The sequence below is a fragment of the Eptatretus burgeri genome, chromosome 10 (genome assembly GCF_056783735.1).
Source record: "Eptatretus burgeri isolate ZD-2024b chromosome 10, Ebu_testis_v1, whole genome shotgun sequence".
In the NCBI taxonomy this organism is placed as follows: domain Eukaryota; kingdom Metazoa; phylum Chordata; class Myxini; order Myxiniformes; family Myxinidae; genus Eptatretus; species Eptatretus burgeri.
Window position 1 is genome coordinate 60,992,430 of NC_140970.1, and position 15,792 is coordinate 61,008,221.

The 15,792-nt window shown below is 48.0% G+C and overlaps 1 pseudogene; it reads right to left on the minus strand.

Moving 5' to 3' along the window:
* Positions 1–13,127: 13,127 nt before the first annotated feature.
* On the minus strand, positions 13,128–13,268 carry LOC147018683 (signal recognition particle RNA; annotated as a pseudogene).
* Positions 13,269–15,792: the final 2,524 nt, after the last annotated feature.

Genomic DNA, 15,792 nt, shown 5'->3' on the forward strand with positions numbered 1-15,792 from the left:
TTTACCGTAGACTAGAAAACGGAGAGTCCGTGAAAAAGTCCTGGCTTTGCTTCTCCACATCAACTGGAAAACTGTACTACATCGCTTGCAAGCTCTTTGGAGGCGCTACTGCCCTGGGCGGGGAAGGATTCAATGACTGGAAGCATGCCAGTCGTTCTATCGAGATGCATGAGCGTTCACATGTACATTGTGTGAATATCATCCGCTTGTCAGACAGAGCAACATCCACAGGTCATGTGGACACTGAACTCGTCAAACAGGTGAGTGAGATTGCGTCATATTGGAGGGAGGTGCTGAAACGAAGTGTGAGCGTGATATCGTTTCTCGCTGAGCGTGGTCTGGCGTTCCGTGGATCGGATGAAATTGTTGGGTCACGGACGAATGGTAACTACTTCGGTTTAATGGAATTGCTTGCGGAATATGATCCATTTTTGGCGCAGCACATTCAGAAATATGCCATCCAAGGTAGTGGCCACACCAACTACATGTGAAGAGTTAGTCTCCATCATCGGAAAATCTGTTCTGGATAACATCATCGCTCGTGTGAAAGAGGCAAAATACTTCTCTGTGTCAGTCGATTCTACTCCTGACATAAGCCACATCGACCAGCTCACAGTTATTCTACGATACATCGAGAACGAGGCTCCAGTGGAACGTTTCATGACCTTTCTGAGCAACACAGGACGCACTGGACTCCAGCAAGCGACGGTATCACTGGATTTTTTGAAAGCCACTGGATTGGACATCGCTAACTGCCGAGGACAATATTATGATAATGCATCTAATATGAGTGGCTGATACAATGGAATGCAGGGAATGATCAAACAGGAGAACCTTCTCGCAATATTTGTGCCATGCATGACGCACTCACTGAACTTAGTCGGTCAGTCGGCCATGGGATGCTGTTATGTAGACCTGCAGCAGCATTCTTTGAATTTGTGGAACAAGTGCATGTATTTTTTTTTTACAGCTTCCACATCACACTACGCCAGATTATTTGACGCCCTGAAAGTTAAAGGTCTGCAAGTACCAAAGCGCCTCAGTGACACTCGCTGGTCGGCTCATTCTGATGCAACCCGAGCTCTTCCAGACGGTTACAGCGAAATCATGGATGTCTTCGATGAAATCGCAAACGATGAACAACTGAATAGTGAAACAAGCAACACCGCCGAGACACTTCACCAAACGATGTGCACGCTCGAGATAGGGTTCTATGCTGGTTTCTGGTCTACTGTCCTTGGTAGATTTGATCGTACGAGTAAAACCCTTCAGTCACAAGCTACCGATCTCAACACAGCCGTGCAGCTCCTCAAGTCACTGGCGAGCTTTGTACAGTCATTACGCGATCAGTGCGATACATTCGTCGTTGACGGAGTGGAGCACTCAGGTACGGAGGAATTCACTCGCGGATCGTGTAGACGAAAGCGAAATGTCCGCCTCGCTCCCTTGGACTACGGACACACTCCAGAAGTAGAACTATATGCCAGGGAGTCCTTTCGCATCAGTGGATACGTTGCAGTGATCAATGTACTGCTGTCGCAGTTGGAAAAGCATACAAACGCTTACAGCGAGATGAGCGACAGATTTGGATTCCTGCGTGCTCTTGTTCAACTCGAAGTGGAGCAGATTCGAGAGTCATGCTCGAAGCTCGTCGAGCTGTATCGGGAAGATCTATCACCTGACCTCACAGAAGAAATGATTCAGTTCCAAGCCATGATGGAGTCAGAGCCAGACTCGGGCCGTACTGAACTTGAGATGTACAGTTTTCTCATCGAGCGAAAACTCACCGATACTTTCCCAAACGTGGAAGTGCTGCTTCAGATTTACCTCTCACTGATGGTGTCGCACTGCTCCGGGGAGCGCTCGTTTTCGAAACTCAAGCTTATCAAGAACCATCTTCGCTCCACGATGGGGCAGCATAGACTGGTCAATGTGACCATCATTTCAACCGAATCCGATGTGATCAATTCCATGCAGGTTGACAGTATCATAACTGAGTTCGCTGCCACGAAGTCGCGCAGGAAGCTTGTCCATTGATTAAGGCACCGTGTGTATGTTCATTGATGTGGATGACACTGCCGTATATTTGCGGTCGCTGGAAGTCGGCTATTAATCACCATTTCAGATTTCTCTTGCCCAGAGGGTTTTTAGAAGTTAGAAGATTTTTAGTCAATGTTCGTAGTATGATTAATGACAGCGCGTCGTTTGTTATTTTCTTATATTGGTCCATCTCTATGTCCTACTCTTGCAGCAACAGCACTTTTGTGATTTGATTTTAGAATGAGCTCAGAAATAAGTCATCAGCCATATCAATAACAATCCGTCCATCTTATCATATTGTCAGATTTAATTGTAATTTGTGAACACTAGTACGGGCCCGTAGGGGCGGGCCCAGAGGTGCGTAAATGACTGGATTGGGGCATTTTTTCACCCCCCCATCTCCCACCCCCTCCTCTCTCGTTCCAGTACCCTCTCTCGTGGGTGAGGCGTGCCAGTATGTGCAGCTTCGTTCCTTCGCTCTCGTAAATGACGACTGGATTGGGGCATTTTTTCAATTAGATCGGACCAACCGTATCATAAATGGCCATAACTTGGGAAACACCTGGGAAACATACTCAGGTCCCCAGCGTCAATTGTGACGTCATATCAAACGAAGAAGAATTGTGATGCCCCCTCTCTCTCGCCCCCCCCTCGCTGCCTCCTCGTCTCGCCCCTCCTCTCTCCCCCCCTCCTCTCTTGAATTGTGACGCCCCCTCTCTCTCACCCCTCTCTTCCCCCCTCTCTCTGTAAATGTATTCACAAAAAAATAATAATTAAACAAACATTGTGACGTCATTTGTGACCTCATATCACCGTGTCCTGTCATTGGTCGACAGATAAATGGCCGTAACTTGGGAACCGCTCGTCCGATTAATATCAAACCTTGAAAAGGCACATCCGCGGGGCCCCAGCAATATTCCTGGCAAGTTTCAATCCGATCGGACCGGCAGTCATCGAGAAACTGCAGTCGCGCGCACACACACACACACACACACACACACACACACACACACACACACACACACACACACACACACACACACACACACACACACACACACACACACACACACACACACACACACACACACACACACACACACTGCTGGAATTATAGATAGATGTATGCCAAATCATTCCTGATCAGGATCTGCCGAATCTATAGATACAAGTTCAGTTGTTGATGAAAAAGCAGTTATAATTTAAGTTGTTGATTAATCTCCGAATTTGGGGGCCCCCCACAATCATTGTGTCCATTGTGTCCCCCCACCCCCCCCCCCACATGGTAAATCCGGCCCTGGCTCCAGACCTCCCCGACGACGAAAACGACGATCAACAGACGACCAGCAAAAATGTCATGTACCGAGATGTGATGTACCTCAGCGCGCACGCAGACCGCGCTCCTCGACGCGCTGATCGCAGTACAGAACGAATCAACTCTTCCAGCGCACAGAACGCGCCAATCCCCAAGTAGAACACCGCGTGCGCGCAGACCGCGCCAGACCAGAACGCCAGGGGAACGACACCGTGCATGGACCGCACTATCTTTTATCTCCCCGCGCATCCTCGCAACTCCGCCCTCTCCCGTGGCGGGCCCGGATTGGCTGAGTCGCGGTCACCCCAACCGCTGCACGCCGATTGGTTGAGGGCCACCGCGTGGCTCCTCCCCGAACCCTGCCTTCTCCACACCAGACGACCTTCTGCGCATGCGCACTCGTCATTCCTCCCATTCGCCAAAACGGGCGGCAAACCCCGCGATTGGCCAGGTGGAGAAAGCGAATGCTGGTGAGGGCGATGCGGTGTGGTCGTCAGCGACCTCGGCGGTACAGTCGGTGGTGTAACCCGAACAAAAGGGAAACCCGACCATTATAACAAACCGCAGCGCAGGAACATTTAAATACCCGTTAGACTAGGGAAAGGTCAGGTCAGGTCAGGTCTGGGAGCATGTGCCAGAACAGCGCATCGCTGCGTCCACTTTCCGCCGGTACTCCAGGGGCCTCCGTCTGGCCATCCCCCAGGCAGATGCCAGGCCCATCCCCATCTCCTTGAGATGATGGTCAACCTGCTGCAACCACGAGGCACGTGGTCGGCCCACTGGCCTCCTCCACTCATGAGACTCCCTCGCTGAGAGAATCTGGTAAGCAGGATCAGCGTCAGGAAAACGAGCCACATGTCCATACAGCCGCAACTGACGCTCACGGACTATGCAGGTAACAAATCTCATCCGAGTCTCTCTCAGCAACCGCTCGTTGGATACAAAATCCGACCAGCGATAGCCAAGGATTCTCCGAAGAGACCTGGTACCAAAGGAATTAAGTCTCCGTCTCAGATCCTTGGTCAGAGTCCAAGTCTCGCACCCATAGAGCAAGACTGGAAGTACCAAGGACCTGAAGACTCGGACTTTCGTCCTCCCGCACAGGTACCGGCAGCGCCACACCCCATGATCCAGTGAATCCATGACTCCCCAGGCCCGACCCAGACGTCTATTGACCTCTGACTCGCAGCCAGCAGAGACATGAATATCACTGCCAAGGTAAGTGAATCTCTCCACGACCTCGACATCCTCACCACAAACAGACACAGACAGGACAGCAGCATCCAAGATGTCACCGAAAGCCTGGATCTTAGTTTTGACCCAAGAAACCCGTAATCCCAGCGGCTCCGACTCCTCATTCAGCACCTCGAGGGCCCCCAAAAGGATGTCTAAAGTCTCCGCAAAGATGACTGCATCGTCTGCAAAATCAAGGTCCGAGATCTTGACATTCCCAAACGATGCACCGCAACTTGATCTCTCCGACATCCTCCCTAAAATCCAGTCCATACAAGTGCTGAAAAGTGTGGGGGCAAGTACACATCCCTGACGAACTCCAGTAACAACTGGAAATAAGTCAGAGATGGTACCACCACACTTCACAGCACTCTCAGTACCAGAGTAGAGTTCAGACATCAGATGGATCAGTTTTGGTGGCACCCCATGAAGACCAAGAATCCTCCAGAGGACATCCCGATTCACTGAATCGAACACTTTACAGAGATCAACATAGGCTGCAAGCAGCCCCTGCCAAAACTCTCGTCTGCGTTCGGTGAGGACACGAAGTGCAAGGATACGGTCAATCGTTGACCTCTTTGGTGTAAAGCCTGACTGCTCTGGACGCTGGTGCTCAAGCAGATGGTGGCGAACCCTATCAAGAATTATCCGAGCAAAGACCTTGCCCGGCACTGAGAGCAGCGTCACCCCTCGGTAGTTGTCACCCCAGGTCTGGGAGCAGGTGCCAGAGCAGTGCGTAGCTGCGTCCACTTTCTGCTGGTGATCCAGGGGCATCCATCTAGCCATCCCCCAAGCAGATACTTGGCCCACTCCCATCTACTTAAGATGCTGATCAACCTGCTGCAAACATGAGACATGTGGTTGGCCCATTGGCCTCCTCCACTCACGAGGCTTCCTCACTGAGAGAATCTGGTGAACAGGATCAGCATCAGGAAAACGAGCCACATGTCTATACAGATGCAGCTGACGCTCACTGACTATGCAGGTAACAAATCTCATTTGATTCTTTCTCAGCAACCGTTCGGACACAAGGTCCAACCAGTGATTGTCAAGGATTCTCCGAAGAGACCTGGCACCAAAGGAATTAAGTCGCCATCTCATGGCCCTGGTCAGAGTTTAAATCTCACATCCGTAGAGCGAGACTGGAGGCATGAAGGACCTGAAGACTCGGACTTTCCTCCTCCTGCACAGGTACCGGCAGTGCCACACCCCATGATATAGTTAATCCATGACTCCCCAGGCCCGACTCAGATGTCTATTGAACTCTGGCTCACAGCCATCAGAGACACAAATATCACTGCCAAGGTAAGAGAATCTTTCCGTGACCTCAAAATCCTTGCGCCAAACAGGTACAGACAAGATGGCAGCATCCAAGATGTCATCGGAAGCCGGGATCTTAGTTTTGACCCAGGAAACCCATAATCCCAGCAGCACCGACTCCTGATTCAGCACCTCGAGACCCCTCAAAAGGACATCTAGAGTGTCCCCAAAAATAACTGCAACATCTGCGAAATCAAGGTCAGAGATCTTGACAGCATCACAAACGATGCACGCAGCTTGATCTCTCCGACATCTTCCCCAGAATCCAGTCCATACAAGTCCTGAAAAGTGTGGGGGCCAGTCCATACCCCTGACGAACTCCAGTAACAACTGCAAATAATTCAGAGATCGTATCACCACATCTCACAGCACTCTCAGTACCAGACTATAGTTCAGACAACAGACTGATCAGTTTTGGTGGCACCCCACGAAGACCAAGAATCCTTCAGAGGGCATGCCGATCCACTGAATCAAATACTTTACAGAGATCAACATAGGCTGCAAGCAGGCCCTGCCAAAACTCTCATCTGTGTTGGTGAGGACCCGAACAGCAAGGACACGGTCATTCGTTGACCTCCTTGGTGTAAAGCCTGACTGCTCTGGACGCTGGTGCTCAAGCAGATGGTGGCGAACCCTATCAAGAATTATCCGAGCAAAGATCTTACCCGGCACTGAGAGCAGCGTCACCTCTCAGTATTTCTTGCAGTCCTGGCAATCACCCTTCCCTTTCCAGAGAGGGACAACAAGAACCCTCTTCCAGTCAGTTGGGATGATGCCTGTGCTCCAGACAGAGCATAGAACTGCATGCAATGACACAAATGCAGCATTTCCACCAGCCTTGAGAAGTTCAGCATGGATGCCACAGATCCCAGGAGCTTTACCCTATTTCATCCGGTTTGAAGGTGGACGTAGGTGGACCACAGTTGATTGGAAGGTTAGCAATCAGGATTGTCACACCCCTGAAATCCAACTCGACAACTGGTGGATCAGTCTGGTACAGCTGCTCAAAGTAACCGGCCCAGCAGGCCTTCACTTCGCACCCCTTTGTCAAGAGCCCACCAGCCTCCTCTCGAACTGCAGTGCACCGAGGGATGGGCTTGGACGAACGCAATCAACGAATTGCCCTGTAAGCAAAACGAGAATCATTTCACCACAGGTGATGCTTGACCCCCTCACAGATTTCTCGCACATCGGTCTCCTTGTCCAGCCATAGTGCACGTACAGTTTTACGCCTCAGCTCCCTGGACAGCTCAGTTCTGCCATTCAGCCTGGCCCTGCGACTGTGGTCAATGGTATCCAGTATCACTTAAGAGACAAAATTCTTCTTCGCCCGATGATGAGTTCTAAGATATCCATCGGCAACATCAAGGACGGTGGTCATGAAGGCACTCCACAACTCTTCAGGTTTACCCAAAACACCCAGACCACCCAAATCCCCACTCAGCCTGTTTGCAAACTCCTCAGCTACCCTCTCATCCTTGAGCTTGCCAACATCCAGGCTGGGATGGTACCATTCTCCCGGATTTAAGCTGAAACTTCAGAGTTGGTACAACAAGCCCCTGGTCGGTATTGAGGAACTGTGCACTCCGGTAGATCCTGCAGTTTTGGATCACCCTCCTGCGACCATCAATGAGCACATGATCAATCTCCTTTGCCACACCACCAGCGTTGGAACACCAAGTCCAGCGATGAGCCTCTGGGCACTGAAACAATGAACCAGCCACCCCAAGTTCATGACTTCTTGCAAAGTCAAAGAACTTGAAGCTATTCTGGTTCACATTTGCAGACCCATTGGGACCAACACACACCTCATAACCGTCCCTATCAGTTCCAGTCGATGCATTGAAATCCCCCAAGACTAGAAGTGTATCTCGTCTGGGGCACTGATCAACCACAGACTCGAACGTGGCATAGAATGCATCCTTCACGGTGAGATCACTCACCTCAGTCGGAGCACATACAGAGACAAGGGAAACGACACCCAAGGAGTGACGAATCCTTGGTCTCATAATACGCTCGTTGACCGGTGTTACCTCAATTATCATTGGAGTCAGCCTATTGGACACAGCTGCAGCAACTCCTTGGGCATGGTAACCATCAGGATAACCACACCAATCGTAGGTGTAACCACCCGCCATGATAGCATCGCAATCTGGTCTCCGAACCTCAGAGAGTGCTGCAATACTGATGTCCAAATTCTTGAGCTCAGATGATAGAGCTCAGGTGATCATTCCTCTCTGAAGGATAGGACATTCCAGGCACTCACTCGAAGGGACCGCCTCAGGTGAACCCGAGACCACCATCTGGTGGACGACACCTCCGCACCACCCCGACACAAATTACCGCAATCAGACCCAGGAAGGTTACCCCATTGTTTTTCTCCTCTCTTCAAAGAGTGGGGGTCCCGAAGGCTTTGGCTCAATCCCGTCATCCGGTGAGCTGCAATAAATCAGACTTTTTCCACTTTTATTTACACATTGTAACCCACAACTTCCAAGTGAAAAACAAATCCTACAAATTTGAGAAAGTTAATTTAAACTGATAAGGTGATATGCAAATTAAAAACATGATATGCAAAACCTTTTCAAATTTCAAGTCAACGGGATGAAAATTGAGAATCTTAGTTGTTGACTTTGGGCTTATGTTGACATTTTGACCTTTTGACCTCAAAAACAATTGGCTTCTTCCTTATGACAAACTCTACCTTTTGGTGAAGCTTCGTGAAGATCGGTTTGAAATTGTGACCTGTCTGCAATTGACAGACAGACTGACAACCAGATAAGACAAACAGACAGAATAACAAAATCGATAAACCAATGTAATGCAGACAGAAAGGGGGTGAAAAGACAACCTTCACCTTCAGTGGTGGAGGTAGTTGTCTGATCTGGATCCGGATTCGGATCTTCACCAAAATTGAATCAATTCTTCATTGTCACACACCCAATGTGTTCACCAAGCTTCATCCCAATCTGTCCTCAACATTTTGAGATATCCTGCACACAGACAAACAGACAAACAAACAAACAGACAGAGAGGGGCATTGCGAGTGTATAGTTAGAAACCCAATATAATAATATATGTTGTTTTCCTATTGTACATTCTTTTTTACAGCCATTTCTCGCATCTCACAGCACACACACTTTCTCCACTGAAGATCAGCACTGGGGCAGTGCCCTCTGCTTCCAACCCTCCTCGCAAATGTTCCAAGCAAGCGCTTCCAACCGGTTTGGTGAGTACTGGTACCAGAACCTCTTGACGGATGGGTCCATCTATTATAATGAAGCTGACATCACGCCAAGAACCCAAGACCAATCCCAAAATGCCACCGGAAGTCGGAACTCTGACATGCCAATCAGGTGTAAGGGAAGGACATCCCGGCCGCTGTGACTCATTCTGTGGACATGGTGGGGGCCCAAGAAAATGGGGGAAGAGACCCCCATAAAAGTCAGAACATATGGCACACGAGAGCCTCTATCTGACCACGGGCTTCAAGTTTCTTGAGTCTAAGAGCGATCCATGCGGAGTCTTTACGGGTTTCTTCTCTTTCTTCCCTTTTGCTTCCCTTTCACTTTCCTTTCTCATTCTCGCTTTTCATTTTTTTGCTGCCTTTCATTCTTTTATTCATCTTTCCTTTCATTCTCATGCCTTTCTTCATCATTCAAACACATCCTTCACCTTCCTTCCTTGCGCAACTTTGAATGGAGTCTCGGTTGCTATTGTCGTGCCACCTCATTGCATCATCGGCCCCACTTCACCTCTCACACCTCCAGTGCTTTCCCACCAAAATTCTGCAGCAAGTTCTTGCTGCGGACGGTTCATCGCCGGGTGCATGGAGAGGGAGGCGCATTGGTGGTGTCGACGGGAGACCGAGAGAAGAGTGCAATGGGTCAATGTGTAAAACAACCTGCTGGAACTGTAAGGCAGTGCTAGCTCAACTGGGCAAGTGCAAAAATGTGCAGGGGCATGACACATGACCCCATTTTCTTCTTTCTCTTATTGCACATCTTTTCTTGGCGCCACCCCATCTATTTTTTCCCATGGATGCATATTTAGCACCGGGTTAATGTAACGTTGACAAGTGACTTATAAAGATCTAAGGGTGTGGATGTCGATTCGGGGGAGAAGGGGAATATATATGTGTACCTGTGGATATTTGCTTGTTAATCTCCTTGTACATATATAAATGTGAATTTGCCTAGTAAATAGGTTTCTTGTTGTAATAGTGAGATGTAGTAGTAGTTTATGCTAATGCGTGCACAAATAGGTGAACCGGGGACGTGGTGGAGGAGAGTCATGTGTTGTGCCCATTCTGGATTAAACCTGTTGTTCCCACTTCAGAGTCTTCGCCTCTGTTTATTGAATGCATTACAGTGGTAATGAGGATGTCTTCGTGCATCGGCATATTGCAAGAATACACAGTGGGGGATGGTTGCGAAGACTATACTGATCGTCTGAAGCAGTACTTCGTGGCAAACAAAATGGACACCGATGAGGACGCCGAAAGGCGGCGAGCTATACTACTGATTGTATGTGGTACCCCGACGTACAGCCTCATCAAAGATCTTCTTGCCCCAGCCAAACCTGCCAAGTCGTATAAAGAGCTCGTCGATCTCGTGAAAGGACATTTTCACCCTAAAATGGGTAAGATCGTCTTGAGATAGAGATTTTATCCCCACCATCGTCAAGATGGTCAGCCAGCATCCGAGTTCGTGGCTGATTTACACCGACTCGCCGAACATTGTGAGTTCACAGACAAACTCGAAGAGATGTTCCGTGATTTCTTTATAATAGGCATCAATGATGACTCAATTCTGCGGAAACTCCTTTCTGAGTCGACCCCAATTTGGTTAAAATCATGGAAATAGCCACTGCATATGTATGCAAACTGCCGAGAGCCTGTGTGTGATCTCTAACAAGTCAAAAGTTATTCAGCAGGACCCGTTTGGTTAACAAGGTAACCTTTGGCTACAAGCAACAGTGTTTTAGCAAGCCACCAAACTCACCACCTCCTGACATTTCTGGATCTACCCAGAAGGTTGGGGTAACTTGTTACCTTCGCAAACTTCGTTTGACGAAGGTATTGTATTGACCCCTGTGTATTTATTTATTGGTAAATATGTGTGCGGACAACATTGCGCAAAAACTGCTGGACCGATTTGCATAAAATTTTCAGAGATGATGTGCAGTTACTCAAGGACGCCAGGCGAAGCTTTTGGGACCGATCAGATCAAAGGTTAAGGTCAAGGTCACAAAAAGGTCAAAATCGTTTTTTTGCGATTAAAAATTGTCAATTTTGTTTTGATTTACAGCAAATTAACTCCAAAATGTTCAAAATTAAATTCCCCATCCTCTAATATGACACATGGTAGAGTACTTTTGTCACCCAAGGCAGCGGTTGGGGGTCAAAGGTCAAGGGGGTCACACAAATTCACATTTATATCGGAAAGCGTTGTGGACAACTTAACGCAAAAAAACAAAACGCAGAGAGGCTTTAATTGTTTTGGATTTGTTTGGCATCATGAAAGGACAAAGCCATTAGATTTTGGGAGCGATCGGATCAAAGGTCAAGGTCACAAAAAGGTCAACATCGTTTTTTCATGATGAAAACAGTTAATATGTTTCCGATTTACATCAAATTAACTCCAAATTGTTCAGTGTTCAATTCCCCATCTTCTGAAATGACACAAGGTATAGTACTATTGTCACCCTAGGTAGCGGTTGTGGGTCAAAGGTCATGGGGGTCACAAATGCATATTTGTATTGAGATGCGTTGTGGACAACTTAATACAAAGGTAACTAGTGGCTGCGGCGAAGGTATGCGCTCTACGAGTGCCCATTCTAGTTGGCGTTGTGTTGATAATAATCAAACTTTCCAATGTCGGTACAGGAATTATACCTGTGGCAACTGTGGTAAGTGGGGACACTTGAAGTGTCGTTGTTCTCAATCCAAGTCAAAGAACTTGTCTTCTGTTTATTATATTGTGGTGAACCCTGATACAGCGGACGATAGGTCACAGAGCACAACCTGCAGGCGAGAGTCAAGTTAGGAACTTTATGAGGTTTTCTCTGTTGGTACAAAGAACTCCGATGCTCCAATTATAGTTGATGTAACAATCGATAATATCCCGGTGATGATGGAAGTTGATACCGGCGCTTCCAGATCAATTGTGAGCGACAGCAAGTTGAGCTCCATCTGCCCTCCGAGAAAGGCTCCTGCACTCCGGCCTGCATCCACTGACTTGAGAACATACACCAAGGAGGTGCTTCCTGTAGTTGGCTCAGCAAACGTAACTGTAGGATATGGAAACAACACTCATGTCCTACCACGACTGATAGTGTGTGGAGAAGGGCCAAACATCTTTGGCTGAGATTGGTTACGAATAATCAGACTGCATTGGAGTGATGTAAACAGTCTTCAACTGTGATGCTGGATACGATACTCTGCTCAACAAGTACCCTGGCCTGTTCAGCGAAGGTTTTGGCACCTTTGCAGGGCCCAAAGTGAGCATTCATGTTTCTGTAGATGCTCAGCCATTGTTCCATAAGGCTAGACCTGTGCCCAACATGATGCGATCAATGATCGAATGTGAGTTTGACCACCTGCAGAATGAGGGCATCATCTCACCAGTCCAGTACTCTGACCTGGCGGCACCTATCATTCCAATACTCAAAGCAAATGGAATAGTGTGCATTTGTGGGGACTACAAAATGACGATCAACCGCTATTCAAAGCTGGATGGATACCCTTTACCCAAAGCAGAGGATCTGTTCACCACTCTCATGGGTGGCCAGACATTCACGAAGCTTGACTTGACCAATGCCTGTGCTCAAATGGAACTGGATGATGATTCCAAGCCCTATACATGCATCAACACTCATCGAGGACTCCACATGTGCAAAAGATGCCCATTTGGCATATGCTCTGATGCACCAATCTTCCAACGAAAGATGGAGACATTATTGAAAATTGTACCAAAGACAGTCGTATTCCAGATCGATATACCAGTGACTGTTGTAGAAGAAATTTCTAAGTCATCCTGTACATTTGAACATTTATTCAACAGACAAACAAATACATGTTGTTGTTCGTCTTTCGGCTGCTCCCGTTCGGGGTCGCCACAGCGGATCATCCGTTATGATCCGCATTCTGATTTGGCACAGGTTTTACGCCGGATGCCCTTCCTGACGCAACCCTGGTAGCCTCTTTACGACACAGGGATAAGGATTGGGTTTCGCCATGATTCCAGGCTGCCCTACACCTTCTCATAGCACGGCCCAGTGCAGAGCTCCCGTCCTCAAGCGATCCTCCAACCCAAGCCTCCGAGTAGCCGGATTACAGGCGCACGCCACTACGCCCGGTATAGACAAACAAATACATATATAAACAAATACATATGAACATATGGAGTGAGCTGAACACAGACTTTCTCCAGATCTCTAAAATATATGGAGAATTTTAGTTATTGTATAGTGTTCAGTGAGACACAGCTATTTGCCATTTTAAATGCTGATGCCACAGGTTGTCAGGTCGATGCATTTCCAGGTGGAAATCATTTTCAGCTTTTGTGCAGCAGTCAGCCTAATTTTGAAGGATTGTAGTACATATGTTTAAAACCAGATGTGTAAAATCCCTCCAGAATGACGTCACAACTGAAATCCTTCAGGTTCCTTGATGGATCACCTGCCATTTATGGTATGTAAGGGAAAAAGTTCAATCCACCTCTTTCGCAGACTAGGGAATTATATATAATATGAAGCAATCAGATTTTAGTGAATACGTCTGGACATTTCCTTTGACCAACATTCTAGTTGAGTTGCAATAACATTCTTCTATCAAGCTTGCTGGTACCTTATAACTATCATTTCATAAAATCCCTTAGTAAGTAAAAAATATATTTAAATAATAGGCACTTCTTTGCACACTGGAGTCAAGCTTATTTGAAAGGTCTCCCTGCTTATGATATCTTTACTCGGCAGGTCAAACATCTTTCAATACAAAGGAAAGATATGATTATATATTCAAAAGTAGATACGTGTTCAAACACATAAAACCATACCATATTTGAGTACATTTTCCATTTCAAATTTATAACAACATATTTATTTGAATATCAAGTTCTAATTATCAATATTTTATTATTGTTTTTATCACCCTCAAACCCATCATGCTAATTTCGGAGAAATTGCATCGACACTGGCAAGTCACATCATGAACACCTCGAGAACCGAGACAAAGTCCTCAATCGGCTGTCACAAGCTGGGTTACGCCTAAGGTGTGAGAAGTGTATCTTTATGGCACGTGAAGTTGAATACCTGGGTTATCAAATCTCCTGTTAAGGCATTTTGCCCTCTCCAAGCAAAGTTGAAGCAATTGCTAACGCACCAATGCGACAAAACATTTCAGAACTACGTGCATTCCTGGGTATGTTGATCTACTTTGGTAATTTGCTGCCTCAACTAAGCACAACTGTCGAGCCTCTGCATCTTCTCCTCAGGAAAGGCGTTGTTTGGAAATGGGAAAATGCCCAAACAAGAGTGTTCAAGGCCGCTAAATCCATGCTGTCCTCCTCACAGTAACTTGTCCATTACGACCCATCCAAGGAACTTATTCTCAGTTGTGACAGCTCTTCATATGGCATCGGGTGTGTGTTGTTGCAAACAAATGGAACCGGTAATCTCCATCCTGTTGCGTATGCATCATGAACCCGATCTGATACTGAATGTCATGATGCTCAAGTAGAACGAGAGGTGTTAGTGTGTGTCTGGGGCACCTTGAAGATGCACCAATATGTCTTTTGAAGACATATTGTTGTGGGCCGAGGGTCGGTGGTGAGGAACAGCCGCCAGGTGGAGCAGTAAAGCCGTCTCTCACCGAACACCCGGAATTGCAGGTCGAAACCTTCGGACAACTCCGAAGGTCATGGGTCACTTAAGGACCGTGCTCGCCAATTCTCTGATGGCATGGGGTAGGGTTAATAGCCATTTTTAAATATACCGAAGTACCCACGTCGTCAAATTACCGGGGAGGTCACACCCTTGACGGACTCTATCGAACTGGGTCGCTCTAGCGACCTCGATCCGGTGTAACCGAGTGGAATTACCAAAGTCTGTCGGTCCAAACGACAACTTACAGCCCAATCGGCTTACTGGTTCTCAAGCACGAACCATGCTGGGTCAATAATAGAAAGCACAACAACAAGCTGGTACACTGAACAATTGGGAGGTTTATTTATAATGTGTAGGGGAGCACAGAGAGCAGAGTTATCACGACTATAAGAAGGAATGCAAGTAATGTACAAGGCACTTAAACAATTGCTACTTATAGACTGGGCCCACAGACACACACGCACACACCCAAAATAAATGGTGGCTGTGGCCTTTATTTGGCCCTTCAGCTTGGGAGGGAAGGCGAGCTGAAGGCTGGAGTCTGCACTTGCACCTGTCCGCCTCTTGCGGTCTGGTCGAGCTTGTCCGGTGGCGGGACTCGAACCCACCGCCTCAACGCAGCACCAAACACCAGGGACGAGGGATAGAGCGACGGACGCCAGCCAGCACGAAGGCGGACGAGGCGAGAGATGACGAGGTGACAGGCGATCAAGGCCGAAAAGCTTCCACGGATCAGACGACACCAGGCGAGGCAGACCCAAACAGCCAGACAGAACGCGCCGTTCACTATCCTCTCCTGAGGTGGGAGGGATTTCTTCCCTGGCCACTCGCCTCCTGATTGGATGGTTGCGTCGCGCGATTTGCTGGCCGTCCCTCATTGGACAGGCCCACGGTTGGTGGGGCAACTCCCACCCTTCTGGGTTGAGTCCCGATCTGAGGCGATGAGCCTCCTGCTTGGACGAAGGTCGTCCCCTTGTCCTCGTGGGTGGAGTCGGCTC